Here is a 23,248-nt window from a genome sequence, read left to right on the forward strand (position 1 = left end):
TGGAAGAGGGTAAGGTACCTAGGGATTGGCAGAGAGCATGCATAGTTCCTTTGTATAAAGGCAAAGGGGATAAAAGAGAGTGCAAAAATTATAGGGGGATAAGTCTGTTGAGTGTACCTGGTAAAGTGTATGGTAGAGTTATAATTGAAAGAATTAAGAGTAAGACGGAGAATAGGATAGCAGATGAACAAGGAGGCTTTAGGAAAGGTAGGGGGTGTGTGGACCAGGTGTTTACAGTGAAACATATAAGTGAACAGTATTTAGATAAGGCTAAAGAGGTCTTTGTGGCATTTATGGATTTGGAAAAGGCGTATGACAGGGTGGATAGGGGGGCAATGTGGCAGATGTTGCAAGTGTATGGTGTAGGAGGTAGGTTACTGAAAGCAGTGAAGAGTTTTTACGAGGATAGTGAGGCTCAAGTTAGAGTATGTAGGAAAGAGGGAAATTTTTTCCCAGTAAAAGTAGGCCTTAGACAAGGATGTGTGATGTCACCGTGGTTGTTTAATATATTTATAGATGGGGTTGTAAGAGAAGTAAATGCGAGGGTCTTGGCAAGAGGCGTGGAGTTAAAAGATAAAGAATCACACACAAAGTGGGAGTTGTCACAGCTGCTCTTTGCTGATGACACTGTGCTCTTGGGAGATTCTGAAGAGAAGTTGCAGAGATTGGTGGATGAATTTGGTAGGGTGTGCAAAAGAAGAAAATTAAAGGTGAATACAGGAAAGAGTAAGGTTATGAGGATAACAAAAAGATTAGGTGATGAAAGATTGAATATCAGATTGGAGGGAGAGAGTATGGAGGAGGTGAACGTATTCAGATATTTGGGAGTGGACGTGTCAGCGGATGGGTCTATGAAAGATGAGGTGAATCATAGAATTGATGAGGGAAAAAGAGTGAGTGGTGCACTTAGGAGTCTGTGGAGACAAAGAACTTTGTCCTTGGAGGCAAAGAGGGGAATGTATGAGAGTATAGTTTTACCAACGCTCTTATATGGGTGTGAAGCGTGGGTGATGAATGTTGCAGCGAGGAGAAGGCTGGAGGCAGTGGAGATGTCATGTCTGAGGGCAATGTGTGGTGTGAATATAATGCAGAGAATTCGTAGTTTGGAAGTTAGGAGGAGGTGCGGGATTACCAAAACTGTTGTCCAGAGGGCTGAGGAAGGGTTGTTGAGGTGGTTCGGACATGTAGAGAGAATGGAGCGAAACAGAATGACTTCAAGAGTGTATCAGTCTGTAGTGGAAGGAAGGCGGGGTAGGGGTCGGCCTAGGAAGGGTTGGAGGGAGGGGGTAAAGGAGGTTTTGTGTGCGAGGGGCTTGGACTTCCAGCAGGCATGCGTGAGCGTGTTTGATAGGAGTGAATGGAGACAAATGGTTTTTAATACTTGACGTGCTGTTGGAGTGTGAGCAAAGTAACATTTATGAAGGGATTCAGGGAAACCGGCAGGCCGGACTTGAGTCCTGGAGATGGGAAGTACAGTGCCTGCACTCTGAAGGAGGGGTGTTAATGTTGCAGTTTAAAAACTGTAGTGTAAAGCACCCTTCTGGCAAGACAGTGATGGAGTGAATGATGGTGAAAGTTTTTCTTTTTCGGGCCACCCTGCCTTGGTGGGAATCGGCCGGTGTGATAATAAAAAAAAAATTATTATTATTATTATTATTATTTATTATTCACGAGGAACGATTATACCCACTGGGAACAAAAAGCTCCTGGGGACGAAAGACAATCATCTTTGATCCGAGGAAGTCACACCAGGGGGGTTACATCTTTCTTCATCTCCTGATAGACACTAAGTAAAGCTCAATCTCCATTTAATCGCTACGACTGAGTTCTGGAGAACACTTGCTGCTCATAATATACACTATCAAGCAGCAGTCACTATATTCACCAGAGATACTTTTCTGGGACAAGGATACACGCTATAAAAGTACAGTGATTTATTGCTGAACTATAAAAAGTGAGGAAATACAGAACTGTACTGGTACAATACACTTACAGCAGAGTGGTCCACCAAGACCCTCAGCACTGACACCACCTTCTGAAATATAGGTGTGGCAAGAACATCCGCCTCCAGCCACATCGTTGGCTGAGATTCCTTCCTGAGTCAACAGATACCTACCATTTTATTGAATCACATACTACACACATTCCATCTCAAGTGAATGACAGGGCTGAAGCAACATCACGAGGGAAGAACAGCACCAATTTCTTGGATCAAGAGCCCTTTACTAAAATTAAGACACCCCACTTTAATTGCTAAACAATACTACCTAATTAAAGAGGTTGGCCAGGATCCAGATATATTATATTCCATAAATTTAGCAAAGTTATGTTAGGTTCCACAGTTCAGTGCACAGTTTAATGCTGGCATACACATTATTTCACGTGAAACACACGCACACACGCACACACACACACACACACACGCACACGCGCACACGCACACACACACACGCACACACGCACACACGCGCACACACGCACACACGCGCACACACGCACACACGCGCACACGCACACACGCGCACACGCGCACACACGCTCACACACACACACACACACACACACACACACACACACACACACACACACACACACACACACACACACACACACACACAGAATCGCTTTAATAAAAAAAATCTTGAAATTCGTGCTACTGCTAAATAAATTTGTTGCAGTGTAAAATGTCTCACATCTTTCCAAAAGTTACGATGTGAGGTTTAAGAACTTGGGAGGTGCATAGTGACCCCTCGGGCAGTCCATCAGTGTAGTTCAGCGAGGCCCGGGTAGCACCACCACCATGGCTCTGTGTGGCACTCCATCAAAGAGAGTAGCACCATGGCTGTGTGTGGAACTCCAACGAGAGCAGCACCATGGCTCTGTGTGGCACTGCAACGAGAGCAGCACCATGGCTCTGTGTGGCACTGCAACGAGAGCAGCACCATGGCTCTGTGTGGCACTGCAACGAGAGCAGCATCATGGCTCTGTGTGACACTGCAACGAGAGTAGCACCATGGCTCTGTGTGGCACCGCAACGAGAGCAGCACCATGGCTCTGTGTGGCACTTCAAAGAGAGCAGCACCATGGCTCTGTGTGGCACTCCAACGAGAGCAGCACCATGGCTCTGTGCGGCACTCCAACGAGAGCAGCACCATGGCTCTGTGTGGCACTCCAACGAGAACAGCACCATGGCTCTGTGTGGCACTCCAACGAAAGCAGCACCATGGTTCTGTGAGGCACTGCAACGAGAGCAGCACCATGGCTCTGTGTGGCACTGCAACGAGAGCAGCACCATGGCTCTGTGTGGTACTCGAACGAGAGCAGCACCATGGTTCTGAGAGGCACTGCAACGAGAGCAGCACCATGGCTGTGTGGCACTCCAAAGAGAGCAGCACCATGGCTCTGTGTGGCACTCCAATGACAGCAGCACCATGGCTTCTTGTGGCACTCCAACGAGAGCAGCACCATGGCTCTGTGTGGTACTCCAACGAGAGGAGCACCATGGCTCTGTGTGGCACTGCAACGAGAGCAGCACCATGGCTCTGTGTGGTACTCCAACGAGAGCAGCACCATGGTTCTGTGTGGCACTCCAAAGAGAGCAGCACCATGGCTCTGTGCGGCACTCCAACGACAGCAGCACCATGGCTTCTCGTGGCACTCCAACGAGAGCAGCACCATGGCTGTGTGTGGCACTCCAGAGCAACACCATGGCTGTGTGGCACTCCATCAGAGAGAGCAGCACCTTGGCTCTGTGTGGCACTCCAACGAGAGTTGTGCCATAGCTCTGTGTGGCACTCAATCGAGAGCAGCACCATGGCTCTGTGCGGCACTCCAACAACGAGAGCAGCACCATGGCTCTGTGTGGCACGCCAACGAGAGCAGCACCATGGTTCTGTGAGGCACTCAATCAACGAGAGCAGCACCATGGCTCTGTGTGGCACGCCAACGAGAGCAGCACCATGGCTCTGTGTGGCACTCCATCAACGAGAGCAGCACCATGGCTCTGTGTGGCACTCCAACGAGAGCAGCGCCATGGCTCTGTGTGGCACTCAGCGAGAGTTGTGCCATAGCTCTGTGTGGCACTCAATTGAGAGCAGCACCATGGCTCTGTGCGGCACTCCAACAACGAGAGCAGCACCATGGCTCTGTGTGGCACGCCAACGAGAGCAGCACCATGGTTCTGTGAGGCACTCAATCAACGAGAGCAGCACCATGGTTCTCTGAGGCACTCAATCAACGAGAGCAGCACCATGGCTGTGTGGCACTCCAACGAGAGCAGCACCATGGCTCTGTGTGGCACTCCATCAACGAGAGCAGCACCATGGCTGTGTGTGGCACTCCAACAACGAGAGCTGCACCATGGCTCTCTGTGGCACTCCAACGAGAGCAGCATTGTGGCTCTGTGTGGCACTCCAACGAGAGCATGATGGCTCTGTGTGGCACTCCGAGAGCAGCACCATGACTGTGTGGCACTCCAACAAGAGCAGGATCATGGCTCTGCCTGGCAATCCAACGAGAGCAGAACCATGATTGTGTGGCACTCCATCAACGAGAGCAGGATCATGGCTCTGTCCGGCACTCCGAGAGAACCATGGTTCTGTTTGGCACTCCATCAACGAGAACAGCATCATGGCTCTGTGTCGCAGTTGCTTGTTATATTGCTATTGGGATTAGCATTCTTTTTATTGTTCAAGCAGACTGTTCTGACTGCCAGTTGGTTAAGAAGTTAGTTTATTTGAGGACTTGGTCAGTCACTTGTTTAAGTCTAGTCGAGTCTTGAGACATAGCGAACTACTTAGAGCACTTACACACATACACACTTACTTGTACATATTTGTAATATCTTATTAAATGCTGATGTACCAGACGGTACTTAAGAATTATAAATGTGATATGTGCTTTCAGCACAATAATATTGTACTCGAGAGAAGTGATATTATGTTGATTACTGTGATTAATTTAATTTAATTTAATTTGATAATATACCTCTAGACTTAATAAATTTATTAAATTTTAATTTCTCTAGTTAGTAGCCTACCAACTGTAATCCTGAAGCACTATTGAATCATATTGAATTCTAATGGATAATTGGACAAGGATACTGACTACTTGTTACGAAAACCCAGTAACAGGCTGGATGCTAGAAGGGCAGTCCTTTCTAGCATTCACTGGAAATCTCTAAGCTTTTAGAATCGCGTTTTTTGTAACAGTGTGGCACTCCAACGAGAGCTGTACCATGGCTCTGTGTGGCACTCCAGCAACGAGAGCCGTACCATTGCTTTGTGTGGCACTCCAACGAGAGCTGCACCATGGTTCTATGTGGCACTCCAACAATGAGAGCTGTACCATGGCTCTGTGTGGCACTCCAACAACGAGAGATGTATCATGGTTCTGTGTGGCACTCCAACAACGAGAGCTGTATCATGGTTGTGTGTGGCACTCCAACAACGAGAGCTGTATCATGGTTGTGTGTGGCACTCCAACAACGAGAGCTGTATCATGGTTGTGTGTGGCACTCCAACAACGAGAGCTGTATCATGGTTGTGTGTGGCACTCCAACAACGAGAGCTGTATCATGGTTGTGTGTGGCACTCCAACAACGAGAGCTGTATCATGGTTGTGTGTGGCGCTCCAACAACGAGAGCTGTATCATGGTTGTGTGTGGCGCTCCAACAACGAGAGCTGTATCATGGTTGTGTGTGGCGCTCCAACAACGAGAGCTGTATCATGGTTGTGTGTGGCACTCCAACAACGAGAGCTGTATCATGGTTGTGTGTGGCACTCCAACAACGAGAGCTGTATCATGGTTCTTTGTGGTACTCCAACTTAACTCAGTCGTCCACCACTGTTATAATGGTATACAGTACCGACAACTAGACGAGTACAACACATGTGCAACATTTGATATCTTTATTGATACCAAGACTGAGTGACTGACCACCTCGTATCTACATTTTCACTGTTCATTTCTTTTACACAAATCAATTTTACAGCCTAAGAGCTGTTATAATACCTCAGCTCTATCTTAGGTATACTACCACCACCTAGGATGCGATCCGTATCAGTCGACTAACACCCATATACCACGGACACCCAGTATGTGCGGTGAATGCGTTGCCAACCAAGCCTGCTAAGCAGGTGAAACCTCTCGTCAATAAACATACACTGTTTCACCATTACCGTCATTATTAATTCACTACGAAAGCTAAATCTGTAGAGCTGACGCAGTGCCTGAAGAATGAGGGATAATCACCTTAGATCTAAAGGCAGGATAGTAGCAATTTCTTGCATCAAAAGCCCTTCAGCAACATGAAGGTAGTTCCTGGTGGTGAGGAACTCCAGTAGCGAGGGAGCTGGGATACGTGCAACGTCAGGATAGTTTGTTACGAGGCTCAGAGTTTCCTCTTTGTGAGCCCAGGAAGTTGTTATTAAATCCACCAGATTTGTTCCTCTGTGTACCACCTTAATCGGGCCCAGATGGGACACAAACTCCATAACATTTGAAGAATGAGACAAGTGCAATATTTGGGAATCTTTATTGAGGAAACGTTTCGCCAGCCAGTGGCCTCTTGTCGATTTTATAAACCATTTACATCACATCTATAACATTTACTGACCATGAAAATTACTGGTTAATAAGTAAAATATAAGTCAGATTATTTAGGCCAAAATTAAATGGTAAAAAAAAATATTGTTTATTGTTCCAACTTTTATGTCATCAGGTTTAACTTGTGAATATACTGTAGCTTGTGTATCATTATTCTTCGACGTCAATATTTATGAAGTTAAATTGCAACTATGACTACAAATAACTCTATTTGTCTGAGAGAGAAGCACCATAGGTCTACTGGAGGGTGACGCAAGGCAGCATGGCCGCACACCTCAACATTCACATTTCAACATCCACACCTCAACATTCACATCACACCATCCACACCTCAACAATCACACCTCAACATTCACATCACAACATTCACACTTCAACATTCACACCTCAACATTCACACTTCAACATTCACACTCCAACATTCACACTTCAACAATCACACCTCAACATTCACATCACAACATTCACACTTCAACATTCACACCTCAACATTCACACTTCAACATTCACAAATCAACATCCACACCCCAACATCCAAACCCCAACATTCACATCTCAACATCCACACCACAACATCCAAACCTCAACATCCACACTTCGACATTCAAACTTCAGCATTCACACCTCAACATCCACACCTCAACATTCACACTTCAACATTCACACCTCAACATTCACACTTCAACATTCACACCTCAACATTCACACCTCAACATTCACACCTCAACATTCACACCTCAACATTCACACCTCAACACTCACACCTCAACATTCACACCTCAACATTCACACCTCAACATTCACACTTCAACATCCACACCTCAACATTCACACCTCAACATTCAAACTTCAGCATTCACACCTCAACATTCAAACTTCAGCATTCACACAACATCCACACCTCAACATCAACACCTCAACATTCACACCTCAACATCCACACCTCAACATCTACACCTCAACATTCACACTTCAACATCCACACCTCAACATTCACACCTCAACATTCAAACTTCAACATCCACACCTCAACATCCACACCTCAACATTCACACTTCAACATTCAGACCTCAACATCCACACCTCAACATTCACACCTCAACATCTACGCCTCAACATCTACGCCTCAACATCTACACCTCAACATTCACACCTCAACATCCACATCTCAACATTCACACCTCAACATCCACACCTCAACATCCACACTTCAACATTCACACCTCAACATTCACACCTCAACATCCACACCTCAACATTCACACCTCAACATCCACACTTCAACATTCACACCTCAACATTCACACTTCAACATCCACACCTCAACATTCACACCTCAACATCCACACTTCAACATTCACACCTCAACATTCACACCTCAACATCCACACCTCAACATTCACACCTCAACATCCACACCTCAACATCCACACCTCAACATTCACACCTCAACATCCACACCTCAACATCTTCACCTCAACATTCACACCCCAACATTCAAACTTCAACATCCACACCTCAACATTCACACTTCAACATCCACACCTCAACATTCACACCTCAACATCCACACCTCAACATTCACACCTCAACATCTACACCTCAACATCTACACCTCAACATTCACACCTCAACATCCACACCTCAACATCCACACCTCAACATTCACACCTCAACATCCACACCTCAACATTCACACTTCAACATCCACACTTCAACATTCACACCTCAACATCTACACATCAACATCTACACCCCAACATTCAAACTTCAACATCCACACCTCAACATTCACACTTCAACATTCACACCTCAACATCCACACCTCAACATTCACACCTCAACATCTACACCTCAACATCTACACCTCAACATTCACACCTCAACATCCACACCTCGACATTCACACCTCAACATCTACACCTCAACATTCACACCTCAACATCCACACCTCAACATCCACACCTCAACATTCACACTTCAACCTTCACACCTCAACATCTACACCTCAACATCTACACCTCAACATTCACACCTCAACATCCACACCTCAATATCCACACCTCAACATTCACACTTCAACATTCACACCTCAACATCCACACTTCAACATTCACACCTCAACATCTACACCTCAACATCTACACCTCAACATCTACACCTCAACATTCACACCTCAACATCCACACCTCAATATCCACACCTCAACATTCACACTTTAACATTCACACCTCAACATCCACACCTCAACATCCACACCTCAGCATCCACACCTCAATATCCACACCTCAATATCCACACCTCAACATTCACACTTCAACATTCACACCTCAACATCCACACCTCAACATTCACACCTCAGCATCCACACCTCAATATCCACACCTCAACATTCACACTTCAACATTCACACCTCAACATCCACACCTCAACATCCACACCTCAACATCCACACCTCAACATCCACACCTCAACATTCACACTTCAACATTCACACCTCAACATCCACACCTCAACATTCACACCTCAACATTCACACCTCAACATTCACACCTCAACATCCACACCTCAACATTCACACCTCAACATCCACACCTCAACATCTTCACCTCAACATTCACACTTCAACATCCACACCTCAACATTCACACCTCAACATTCACACCCCAACATTCAAACTTTAAAATCCACACCTCAACATTCACACCTCAACATCCACACCTCAACATTCACACCTCAACATCTACACCTCAACACTCACACCTCAACATCCACACCTCAACATCCACACCTCAACATTCACACCTCAACATCCACACCTAAACATCCATACCTCAACATTCACACTTCAACATCCACACCTCAACATTCACACCTCAACATCCACATCTCAACATTCACACCTCATCCACACCTCGACATTCACACCTCAACATCCACACCTCGACATTCACACCTCAACATCTACACCTCAACATCCACACCTCAACATTCACACTTCAACCTTCACACCTCAACATCTACACCTCAACATCTACACCTCAACATTCACACCTCAACATCCACACCTCAATATCCACACCTCAACATTCACACTTCAACATTCACACCTCAACATCCACACCTCAATATCCACACCTCAACATTCACACTTTAACATTCACACCTCAACATCCACACCTCAACATCCACACCTCAATATCCACACCTCAACATCCACACCTCAGCATCCACACCTCAATATCCACACCTCAATATCCACACCTCAACATTCACACCTCAACATTCACACCTCAACATCCACACCTCAACATCCACACCTCAACATTCACACCTCAACATTCACACCTCAACATCCACACCTCAACATTTACACTTCAACATTCACACAACATCCACACCTCAACATTCACACCTCAACATCCACACCTCAACATTTACACTTCAACATTCACACCTCAACATTCACACCTCAACATTCACACGTCAACATTCACACCTCAACATTCACACTTCAACATTCACACCTCAACATTCACACAACATTCACACCTCAACATTCACACTTCAACATTCACACCTCAACATTCACACCTCAACATTCACACTTCAACATTCACACCTCAACATTCACACCTCAACATTCACACTTCAACATTCACACCTCAACATTCACACGTCAACATTCACACCTCAACATTCCTCCTCGGGTTTCTCTCCAACATGCTGTTACAAGTAATCCAAAATATTGCATCAGTAAAGCTACCTTGTAATTTGTTCCACTAATCTATTATATTTACTACAAATCTACCACCACCATAACCACTACTGCCACCATAACTACCATCACCATGTGATGGTGGGCATCAACCCTGGGAGGGGGAGGGAGACTGGCATCACCATTATCATCACCACCATTAACATCACCACCACTACCATCACCACTATTATCATCGCTATTATCACCACCATTACCATCACCACTATTATCACCACTATTATCATCACCACTGTTATCACCACTATAACCATCACCACCATTACCATCACCACTATTATCACCACCACTATTATCACCACCACTATTATCACCACTATTATCATCACCACTGTTATCACCACCATTAACATCACCACCACTACCATCACCACTATTATCACCACTATTATCACCACCACTATTATCATCACCACTATTATCATCACTACTGTTATCACCACTATAACCATCACCACCATTACCATCACCACTATTATCACCACCACTATTATCACCACCACTATTATCACCACCACTATTATCTCCACTATTATCATCACCACTGTTATCACCACTATAACCATCACCACCATTACCATCACCACTATTATCACCACCACTATTATCACCACCACTATTATCACCACCACTATTATCTCCACTATTATCATCACCACTGTTATCACCACTATAACCATCACCACCATTACCATCAATACTATTATCATCACCTCCATTACCATGACCACTACCATCATCATTACCACCAGAAGATATCAAAAGTACTGCTGGAACAAATGTAGAAGAAAATTAGACATCTTCACCAGATGCCAGATCAACCAGGCTGTGATGGATATGTGGCCAGCGGGCCACCAGCAGCAACAGCTTGGTTGATCAGGCAAGCAACAGACGAGCCTGGCCCATGGTCGGGCTCCGGGAGTAGAAAACTTCTGGGAACTCATCAAAGGTATATCAAAAGTACCACCATCACCAGGGTCAACACCGCTGCCACAACACTCCTCCTCCTAGTGTACTTTGTGCACTCCGTACACTGTTTACACTGGCTATCCTTTTCTGTACAATGACTGGCCTAAAAGAATATAAAGTCACAATATCGTAATTGGAACAATGATGGTCCAAGTCAGACCGAAACGTCGTCAAATGTTTCTTCTCCTATGTGAGAGATATTTGTGTAGTAACCAGCCTAGTGTGTACACTAACAGTTCCATTCAAGGCAAGAAAAATACAGACCTGGAGAATGTTCAGAGAACCTTCACTGCTCGCACTGATTCAGTCAAGCACCTAAACTACTGTGACCTTTTGAAGTCCCTTGATCTGTACTCCTTGGAAAGTAGGCGAGAGATACAAAACTTTTAAACGTCCTCCCATCATATATAGAGGGGGATTAACTGACTCCTGACTGTCTTCGTGAAGGAACTGAACAAGTTTTTCAAGCCAGTGACTGATCAGCGGGGTTGTGGTGTTTATGGTGGACCTCGTCATTATCACCAAGAGCCTGGTTAATCGGGGTCATACCGGTGGATAACCTGATCAACACCAGGTAGACTCTCCTGGTGTGTACACGGACTCTCCTGGCGTGCACGACTCTCCTGGTGTGTACACGGACTCTCCTGGCGTGCACGACTCTCCTGGTGTGTACACGGACTCTCCTGGCGTGCACGACTCTCCTGTGTACATGGCCTCTCCTGATGTGTACACGGACTCTCCTGGTGTGTACATGGACTCTCCTGGTGTGTACATGGACTCTCCTGGTGTGTATATGGACTCTCCTGGTGTGTACATGGACTCTTCTGGCGTGTACATGGACTCTCCTGGCGTGTACATGGACTCTCCTGGTGCACCCACAACACACAGGTCAATAATATACATTCCACCCTTACTAACCTGTAGCGGTTGAAAGCCAGGTCTGGTCAACTAGGTTGTTGCTGCTTGCAGGCAGCATCCTAGTCATAACTTGTAATCACCACCAAACACCTGGCACTAACACTGGTGTCACGGGAACCTTGGCACTATATTGGCCGCCACACACCTGGCACCAACAATGGTGTCACAGGCACCCTGGCACTATAATGACCGCCACACACCTGGCACCAATAATGGTGTCACAGGCACCCTGGCACTATAATGACCGCCACACACCTGGCACCAACAATGGTGTCACAGGCACCCTGGCACTATAATGACCGCCACACACCTGGCACCAATAATGGTGTCACAGGCACCCTGGCACTATAATGACCGCCACACACCTGGCACCAACAATGGTGTCACAGGCACCCTGGCACTATAATGACCGCCACACACCTGGCACCAGCAATGGTGTCACAGGCACCCTGGCACTATAATGACCGCCACACACCTGGCACCAACAATGGTGTCACAGGCACCCTGGCACTATAATGACCGCCACACACCTAGCACCAACAATGGTGTCACAGGCACCCTGGCACTATAATGACCGCCACACACCTGGCACCAACAATGGTGTCACAGGCACCCTGGCACTATAATGACCGCCACACGCCTGGCAACAACAATGGTGTCACAGGCACCCTGGCACTATAATGACCGCCACACACCTGGCACCAACAATGGTGTCACAGGCACCCTGGCACTATAATGACCGCCACACATCTGGCACCAACAATGGTGTCACAGGCACCCTGGCACTATAATGACCGCCACACACCTGGCACCAACAATGGTGTCACAGGCACCCTGGCACTATAATGACCGCCACACACCTGGCACCAGCAATGGTGTCACAGGCACTATTTGCAGAAGCAGCAACGCTGCCTAAAAATCCACACCATTTGGCCCTCACTTTGTAACACACACTATCGTACCTTTGGAAAAACAAAATACATATAACTAATGCATAGCATACATGTATACCTATACATCAATAACAAATCTGCGGACAGTGCGCTTCAAGTTATACATAATTCACTTTTTTTTAAAATTCACATAATGTGAAATAATGTATTTAAATCCGATTTCCATTACGCTGCTTGCAGCAAGCTACAGTGAAAGTCACTGTAGTATGATGAACGTGATATACTGCAGCATCACTGGCTGACTTACTACACTGTTAGCACTGCAATAAACACCTCGTCACACCATCACCGTAACACCTCGTCACTACCACCATCACTAACACTACGTCACTACCATCACTGTAACACCTCGTCACACCATCACCGTAATACCTCGTCACTACAACCATCACTGTTACACCTCGTCACTACAACCATCACTGTTACACCTCGTCACTATCACCATCAACGTAACATCTCGTCACTACCACTATCACCTAGTCACTACCACCATCACTGTAACACGTCACTACCATCACTGTAACATCTCGTCACTACCATCACTAACATCTCGTCACTATCACATTCACTGTAACACTACGACACTACCTTCACTGTAACATTACGACACTACCCTCGCTGTAATACCTCGTCATTACCACCATCACTAACGAACACCTCGTCACCACCACCAACACTGTAACACATCGTCACTACCACCATCACTGTCACAAACACCTCGTCACCACCACCATCAACGTAACACCTCGTCACCACCACCATCACGTAACACCTCGTCACCACCACCATCAACGTAACGCCTCGTCACTACCACCATCAATGTAACATCTAGTCACCGCCACCATCACTATTACACCTTGTCACCACCACCATCACTGCAACAAATACCTCGTCACCACCACTAACACCTCGTCACCACCACCATCACTGTAACGAACACCTCACCATTACCATCACCGTAACACCTCATCACTACTATCACTAACACTTCGTCACTACCACCATCACTGTTTACCTGGACTTTACCTGGAGAGGATTTCGGGGGTCAACGCCCCCGCGGCTCGGTCTGCGACCAAGCCTCGTGGTGGATCAGGGTCTGATCAACCAGGCTGTTACTGCTGGCCGCACGCAAACTGACGTAGAAACCACAGCCCGGCTGGTCAGGTACTGACTTTTGGTGCTTGTCCAGTGCCTTATTGAAGACAGCCAGGGGTCTGTTGGTAATCCCTCTTATGTATGCTGGGAGGCAGTTGAACAGTCTTGGGCCCCGGACACTTATTGTGTTGTCTCTCAGTGTACTCGTGGCGCCCCTACCTTTCATTGGGGGAAAGTTGTATCTCCTGCCGAGTATTTTGCTTTAACAAGGAGTGATTTTCGTGTGTAAGTTTGGTACTAATCCCTCTAGGATTTTCTAAGTGTATACTATCATGTATCTCTCTCGCCTGCGCTCCAGGGAATACAAATCAAGGGACTTCAACCATTCCCAGTAACTTAGGTGCCGGATTGTACTTATGTGTGCAGTGAAAGTTCTTTGTACACTCTCCAGGTCAGTTAGAGTACAGCAGTATTCCTGCCAAGAGAAAAGCGATTTGAAGAAAATCATCATGGGCTTGGCGTCCCTAGTTTTGAAGGTTCTCATTATCCATCCTATCGTTTGTCTAGCAGATCCAGCAGATATATTGTTCGGTCTTTGAACTGTAACAAACATCTCGTCACCATCATCACTAACACCTCGTCACCACCACCATCACTGTAACACCTCGTCACCACCACCATCACTGTAACACCTCGTCACCATCACTGCAACACCTCGTCACCACCATCACTGCAACACCTCGCTACTACCACCATCACTAACACTACCTCACTACCACTATCACTAACACCTCGTCACCACCACCATCACTGTAACACCTCGTCACCACCATCATTAACACCTCGTCACCACCACCATCACTGTAACACCTCGTCACCACCATCACTAACACCTCGTCACCACCACCATCACTGTAACACCTCGTCACCACCATCATTAACACCTCGTCACCACCACCATCACTGTAACACCTCGTCACCACCATCACTAACACCTCGTCACCACCACCATCACTGTAACACCTCGTCACCACCATCATTAACACCTCGTCACCACCACCATCACTGTTTCACCTCGTCACCACCATCACTTTAACACCTCGTCACTACCACCATCACAGTAACAAACACCTCGTCACCACCATCACTGTAACATCTAGTCACTCCCACCATCACTGTAACACCTCGTCACCACCAACACCACTGAAACACCTCGTCACTACCACCATCACTGTAACACCTCGTCACCACCACCACCATCACTAACACCTCGTCACCACCACCATCATTGTAACACCTCGTCACTACCACCATCACTAACACCTCGTCACTACCACCAGCACTGTAACAAACACCTCGTCACTACCACCAGCACTGTAACAAACACCTCGTCACTACCACCATCACTGTAGCACCTCGTCACTACCACCATCACTGTAACACCTCGTCACTACCACCATCACTGTAACACCTCGTCATCACCATTACTGTAACATCTTGTCACCATCTCCATCAGTGTAACACCTCGTAACCATCACTAACACATCGTCACCACTACCATCACTGTAACACCTCGTCACCACTACCACCATCACCAACATCTCGTCACTGCCACCATCACTGTAACATCTCATCACCATCACTGTAACATCTCATCACCATCACCGTAACACCTCGTCTCCACCACCATCACTGTTTCACCTCATCACCACCACCATCAATGTAACACCTAGTCACTGCCACCATCACTGTAACAAACACCTCGTCATGACTCCCGTCACTGTAACAACTCGTCACCACCACCATCACTGTAACAACTCGTCACCACCACCATCACTGTTTCACCTCGTCACCACCACCATCACTGTTTCACCTCGTTACCACCACCATCACTGTAACAAACACCTCGTCACCATCATCGTCATTGTAACACCTCCTCACCACCACCATCACTGTAACACCTTATCACCATCACTAACACCTCGTCACCATCACCATCATTGTAACACCTCGTCACCACCACCATCACTGTAACACCTTATCACCATCACTGCAACACCTCGTCACCACCACCATCACTAACACCTCGTCACCATTATCACTAACACCTCGTCACCACCACCACTGTAACACCTCGTCACCACCATCACTAACACCTCGTCACCACCACCATCACTGTAACACCTCGTCACCACCATCACTAACACCTCGTCACCACTACCATCACTATAACACCTCAGCACCACCGTCACTGTAACACCTCGTCACTACCACCATCACTGTAACACCTTATCACCATCACTGTAACACCTCGTCACCATCACCATCATTGTAACACCTCGTCACTACCAGCATCACTGTAACACCTTATCACCATCATTGTAACACCTCGTCACCACCACCATCACTGTAACACCTCGTCACCATTATCATTAACACCTCGTCACCACCACCACTGTAACACCTCGTCACCACCATCACTAACACCTCGTCACCATCACCATCATTGTAACACCTCGTCACCACCACCATCACTGTAACACCTCGTCACCACCACCATCAATAACACCTCGTCACCACCACCATCACTGTAACACCTCGTCACCATCACCATCATTGTAACACCTCGTCACCACCACCATCACTAACACCTCGTCACCACCACCATCACTGTAACACCTCGTCACCATCACCATCACTAACACCTCGTCACCACCACCATCACTGTAACACCTCGTCACCATCACCATCACTGTAACACCTCGTCACCAGCACCATCACTCACTAACACCTCGTCACCACACCTCACTGTAACACCTCGTCACCATCACCATCACTGTCACCTCGTCACCATCACCATCACTGTAACACCTCGTCACCATCACCATCCATCACTCACTAACACCTCGTAACACCTCGTCACCATCACCATCACTGTAACACCTCACCATCACCATCACTCATTGTAACACCTCGTAACACCTCGTCACCACCACCATCACTGTAACACCTCGTCACCATCACCATCACTGTAACACCTCGTCACCATCACCACCATCACTGTAACACCTCGTCACCATCACCATCACTGTAACACCTCGTCACCACCACCATCACTGTAACACCTCGTCACCACCACCATCACTGTAACACCTCGTCACCATCACCATCACTGTAACACCTCGTCACCACCACCATCACTGTAACACCTCGTCACCACCACCATCACTGTAACACCTCGTCACCATCACCATCACTGTAACACCTCGTCACCATCACCATCACTGTAACACCTCGTCACCATCACCATCACTGTAACACCTCGTCACCACCACCATCACTGTAACACCTCGTCACCATCACCATCACTGTAACACCTCGTCACCACCACCATCACTGTAACACCTCGTCACCACCACCATCACTGTAACACCTCGTCACCACCACCATCACTGTAACACCTCGTCACCACCACCATCACTGTAACACCTCGTCACCACCACCATCACTGTAACACCTCGTCACCACCACCATCACTGTAACACCTCGTCACCACCACCATCACTGTAACACCTCACTGTAATACCACCACCATCGTCACCACCACCATCACTGTAACACCTCGTCACCACCACCATCACTGTAATACCTCGTCACCACCACCATCACTGTAATACCTCGTCACCACCACCATCACTGTAACACCTCGTCACCATCACCATCACTGTAATACCTCGTCACCACCACCATCACTGTAATACCTCGTCACCATCACCATCACTGTAACACCTCGTCACCACCACCATCACTGTAACACCTCGTCACCATCACCATCACTGTAACACCTCGTCACCATCACCATCACTGTAACACCTCGTCACCACCACCATCACTGTAACACCTCGTCACCATCACCATCACTGTAACACCTCGTCACCATCACCATCACTGTATCACTGTAACACCTCGTCACCACCACCATCACTGTAACACCTCGTCACCACCACCATCACTGTAATACCTCGTCACCACCACCATCACTGTACGACCTCGTCACCACCACACATCACTGTAACACCTCGTCACCACCACCATCACTGTAACACCTCGTCACCACCACCATCACTGTAACACCTCGTCACCACCACCATCACTGTAACACCTCGTCACCACCACCATCACTGTAACACCTCGTCACCACCACCATCACTGTAACACCTCGTCACCACCACCATCACTGTAACACCAACACCACCATCACTGTAACACCAACATCACCATCACTGTAACACCAACACCACCATCACTGTAACACTAACACCACCATCACTGTAACACCAACACCACCATCACTGTAACACCACCATCATCACTGTAACACCACCATCACCATCACTGTAACATCACCACCACCATCACTGTAACACCTCGTCACCACCACCATCACTGTAACACCTCGTCACCATCACCATCACTGTAACACCTCGTCACCATCACTGTAACACCTCGTCACCATCACTGTAACACCTCGTCACCATCACCATCACTGTAACACCTCGTCACCATCACCATCACTGTAACACCTCGTCACCACCACCATCACTGTAACACCTCGTCACCACCACCATCACTGTAACACCTCGTCACCACCACCATCACTGTAATACCTCGTCACCACCACCATCACTGTAACACCTCGTCACCACCACCATCACTGTAACACCTCGTCACCACCACCATCACTGTAACACCTCGTCACCACCACCATCACTGTAACACCTCGTCACCACCACCATCACTGTAACACCTCGTCACCATCACTGTAACACCTCGTCACCACCACCATCACTGTAACACCTCGTCACCATCACCATCACTGTAACACCTCGTCACCATCACCATCACTGTAACACCTCGTCACCATCACCATCACTGTAACACCTCGTCACCATCACTGTAACACCTCGTCACCATCACTGTAACACCTCGTCACCACCACCATCACTGTAACACCTCGTCACCACCACCATCACTGTAACACCTCGTCACCACCACCATCACTGTAACACCTCGTCACCACCACCATCACTGTAACACCTCGTCACCACCACCATCACTGTAACACCTCGTCACCATCACCATCACTGTAACACCTCGTCACCATCACCATCACTGTAACACCTCGTCACCACCACCATCACTAACACCTCGTCACCACCATCACTAACACCTCGTCACCACCACCATCACTGTAACACCTCGTCACCACCACCATCACTGTAACACCTCGTCACCATCACCATCACTGTAACACCTCGTCACCACCACCATCACTAACACCTCGTCACCACCACCATCACTGTAACACCTCGTCACCACCACCATCACTGTAATACCTCGTCACCACCACCATCACTGTAATACCTCGTCACCATCACCATCACTCCGGGTCATGAAGATAATATTACATAATATAAAGTTTGAACTAACGCAGACGCAGGAACTTGACTTAAGGATTAATTGTGGTAGTTGTAACTGGTGCTGCAGTGGCTGTAGTAACTGGTGCTGCAGTGACTGTAGTAACTGGTGCTGCAGTGACTGTAGTAACTGGTGCTGCAGTGGCTGTAGTAACTGGTGCTGCAGTGACTGTAGTAACTGGTGCTGCAGTGACTGTAGTAACTGGTGCTGCAGTGGCTGTAGTAACTGGTGCTGCAGTGACTGTAGTAACTGGTGCTGCAGTGGCTGTAGTAACTGGTGCTGCAGTGACTGTAGTAACTGGTGCTGCAGTGACTGTAGTAACTGGTGCTGCAGTGGCTGTAGTAACTGGTGCTGCAGTGACTGTAGTAACTGGTGCTGCAGTGACTGTAGTAACTGGTGCTGCAGTGGCTGTAGTAACTGGTGCTGCAGTGACTGTAGTAACTGGTGCTGCAGTGACTGTAGTAACTGGTGCTGCAGTGGCTGTAGTAACTGGTGCTGCAGTGACTGTAGTAACTGGTGCTGCAGTGACTGTAGTAACTGGTGCTGCAGTGGCTGTAGTAACTGGTGCTGCAGTGACTGTAGTAACTGGTGCTGCAGTGACTGTAGTAACTGGTGCTGCAGTGACTGTAGTAACTGGTGCTGCAGTGACTGTAGTAACTGGTGCTGCAGTGACTGTAGTAACTGGTGCTGCAGTGACTGTAGTAACTGGTGCTGCAGTGACTGTAGTAACTGGTGCTGCAGTGACTGTAGTAACTGGTGCTGCAGTGGCTGTAGTAACTGGTGCTGCAGTGGCTGTGGTAACTGGTGCTGCAGTGGCTGTGGTAACTGGTGCTGCAGTGGCTGTAGTAACTGGTGCTGCAGTGACTGTAGTAACTGGTGCTGCAGTGGCTGTAGTAACTGGTGCTGCAGTGACTGTAGTAACTGGTGCTGCAGTGACTGTAGTAACTGGTGCTGCAGTGACTAGTAACTGGTGCTGCAGTGACTGTAGTAACTGGTGCTGCAGTGACTGTAGTAACTGGTGCTGCAGTGGCTGTAGTAACTGGTGCTGCAGTGGCTGTAGTAACTGGTGCTGCAGTGGCTGTAGTAACTGGTGCTGCAGTGGCTGTAGTAACTGGTGCTGCAGTGGCTGTAGTAACTGGTGCTGCAGTGGCTGTAGTAACTGGTGCTGCAGTGGCTGTAGTAACTGGTGCTGCAGTGGCTGTAGTAACTGGTGCTGCAGTGACTGTAGTAACTGGTGCTGCAGTGACTGTAGTAACTGGTGCTGCAGTGACTGTAGTAACTGGTGCTGCAGTGACTGTAGTAACTGGTGCTGCAGTGACTGTAGTAACTGGTGCTGCAGTGACTGTAGTAACTGGTGCTGCAGTGACTGTAGTAACTGGTGCTGCAGTGACTGTAGTAACTGGTGCTGCAGTGGCTATAGTAACTGGTGCTGCAGTGACTGTAGTAACTGGTGCTGCAGTGACTGTAGTAACTGGTGCTGCAGTGACTATAGTAACTGGTGCTGCAGTGACTATAGTAACTGGTGCTGCAGTGACTATAGTAACTGGTGCTGCAGTGACTGTAGTAACTGGTGCTGCAGTGACTGTAGTAACTGGTGCTGCAGTGACTGTAGTAACTGGTGCTGCAGTGACTGTAGTAACTGGTGCTGCAGTGACTAGTAACTGGTGCTGCAGTGACTATAGTAACTGGTGCTTCAGTGACTATAGTAACTGGTGCTGCAGTGACTATAGTAACTGGCGCTTCAGTGACTAGTAACTGGTGCTGCAGTGACTATAGTAACTGGTGCTGCAGTGACTATAGTGACTGGTGATGCAGTGACTATAGTGACTGGTGATGCAGTGACTGTAGTAACTGGTGCTGCAGTGACTGTAGTGATTGGTGCTTCAGTGACTGTAGTGACTGGTGATGCAGTGACTATAGTGACTGGTGATGCAGTGACTATAGTGACTGGTGATGCAGTGATTATAGTGACCGGTGATGCAGTGATTATAGTGACTGGTGCTGCACTGACTATAGTGACTGGTGCTGCAGTGACTGTAGTAACTAGTGCTGGAGTGACTGTAGTGACTAGTGCTGGAGTGATTGTAGTGACTAGTGCTTGAGTGACTGTAGTGACTGGTGCTGGAGTGACTGGTGCTGGGGTGACTGTAGTGACTAGTGCTGGAGTGACTGTAGTGACTAGTGCTGGAGTGACTGTAGTGACTAGAGCTGGAGTGACTGTAGTGACTAGTGCTGGAGTGACTGTAGTGACTGGTGTTGGAGTGACTGTAGTGACTAGTGCTGGAGTGACTGTAGTGACTAGTGCTGGAGTGACTGTAGTGACTGGTGCTGGAGTGACTGTAGTGACTGGTGCTGGAGTGACTGTAGTGACTGGTGCTGGAGTGACTGACTGGTGCTGGAGTGACTGTAGTGACTCGTGCTGGAGTGACTGTAGTGACTGGTGCTGGAGTGACTGTAGTGACTGGTGCTGGAGTGACTGTAGTGACTGGTGCTGGGGTGACTGTAGTGACTGGTGCTGGAGTGACTGTAGTGACTAGTGCTGGAGTGACTGTAGTGACTGGTGCTGGAGTGACTGTAGTGACTGGTGCTGGAGTGACTGTAGTGACTGGTGCTGGGGTGACTGTAGTGACTGGTGCTGGAGTGACTGTAGTGACTAGTGCTTGAGTGACTGTAGTGACTGGTGCTGGAGTGACTGTAGTGACTGGTGCTGGAGTGACTGTAGTGACTGGTGCTGGAGTGACTGTAGTGACTGGTGCTGGAGTGACTGTAGTGACTGGTGCTGGAGTGACTGTAGTGACTGGTGCTGGAGTGACTGGTGCTGGAGTGACTGTAGTGACTGGTGCTGGAGTGACTGTAGTGACTGGTGCTGGGGTGACTGTAGTGACTAGTGCTGGAGTGATTGTAGTGACTAGTGCTTGAGTGACTGTAGTGACTGGTGCTGGAGTGACTGTAGTGACTGGTGCTGGAGTGACTGTAGTGACTGGTGCTGGAGTGACTGTAGTGACTGGTGCTGGAGTGACTGTAGTGACTAGTGCTGGAGTGATTGTAGTGACTAGTGCTTGAGTGACTGTAGTGACTGGTGCTGGAGTGACTGTAGTGACTGGTGCTGGAGTGACTGTAGTGACTGGTGCTGGAGTGACTGTAGTGACTGGTGCTGGGGTGACTGTAGTGACTAGTGCTGGAGTGACTGTAGTGACTAGTGCTGGAGTGACTGTAGTGACTAGTGCTGGAGTGACTGTAGTGACTGGTGCTGGAGTGACTGTAGTGACTGGTGCTGGAGTTACTGTAGTGACTGGTGCTGGGGTGACTGTAGTGACTAGTGCTGGAGTGACTGTAGTGACTAGTGCTGGAGTGACTGTAGTGACTAGTGCTGGAGTGACTGTAGTGACTGGTGCTGGAGTGACTGTAGTGACTAGTGCTGGAGTGACTGTAGTGACTAGTGCTGGAGTG

The sequence above is a fragment of the Cherax quadricarinatus genome, chromosome 12 (assembly GCF_038502225.1).
Source record: "Cherax quadricarinatus isolate ZL_2023a chromosome 12, ASM3850222v1, whole genome shotgun sequence".
NCBI lineage: Eukaryota > Metazoa > Arthropoda > Malacostraca > Decapoda > Parastacidae > Cherax > Cherax quadricarinatus.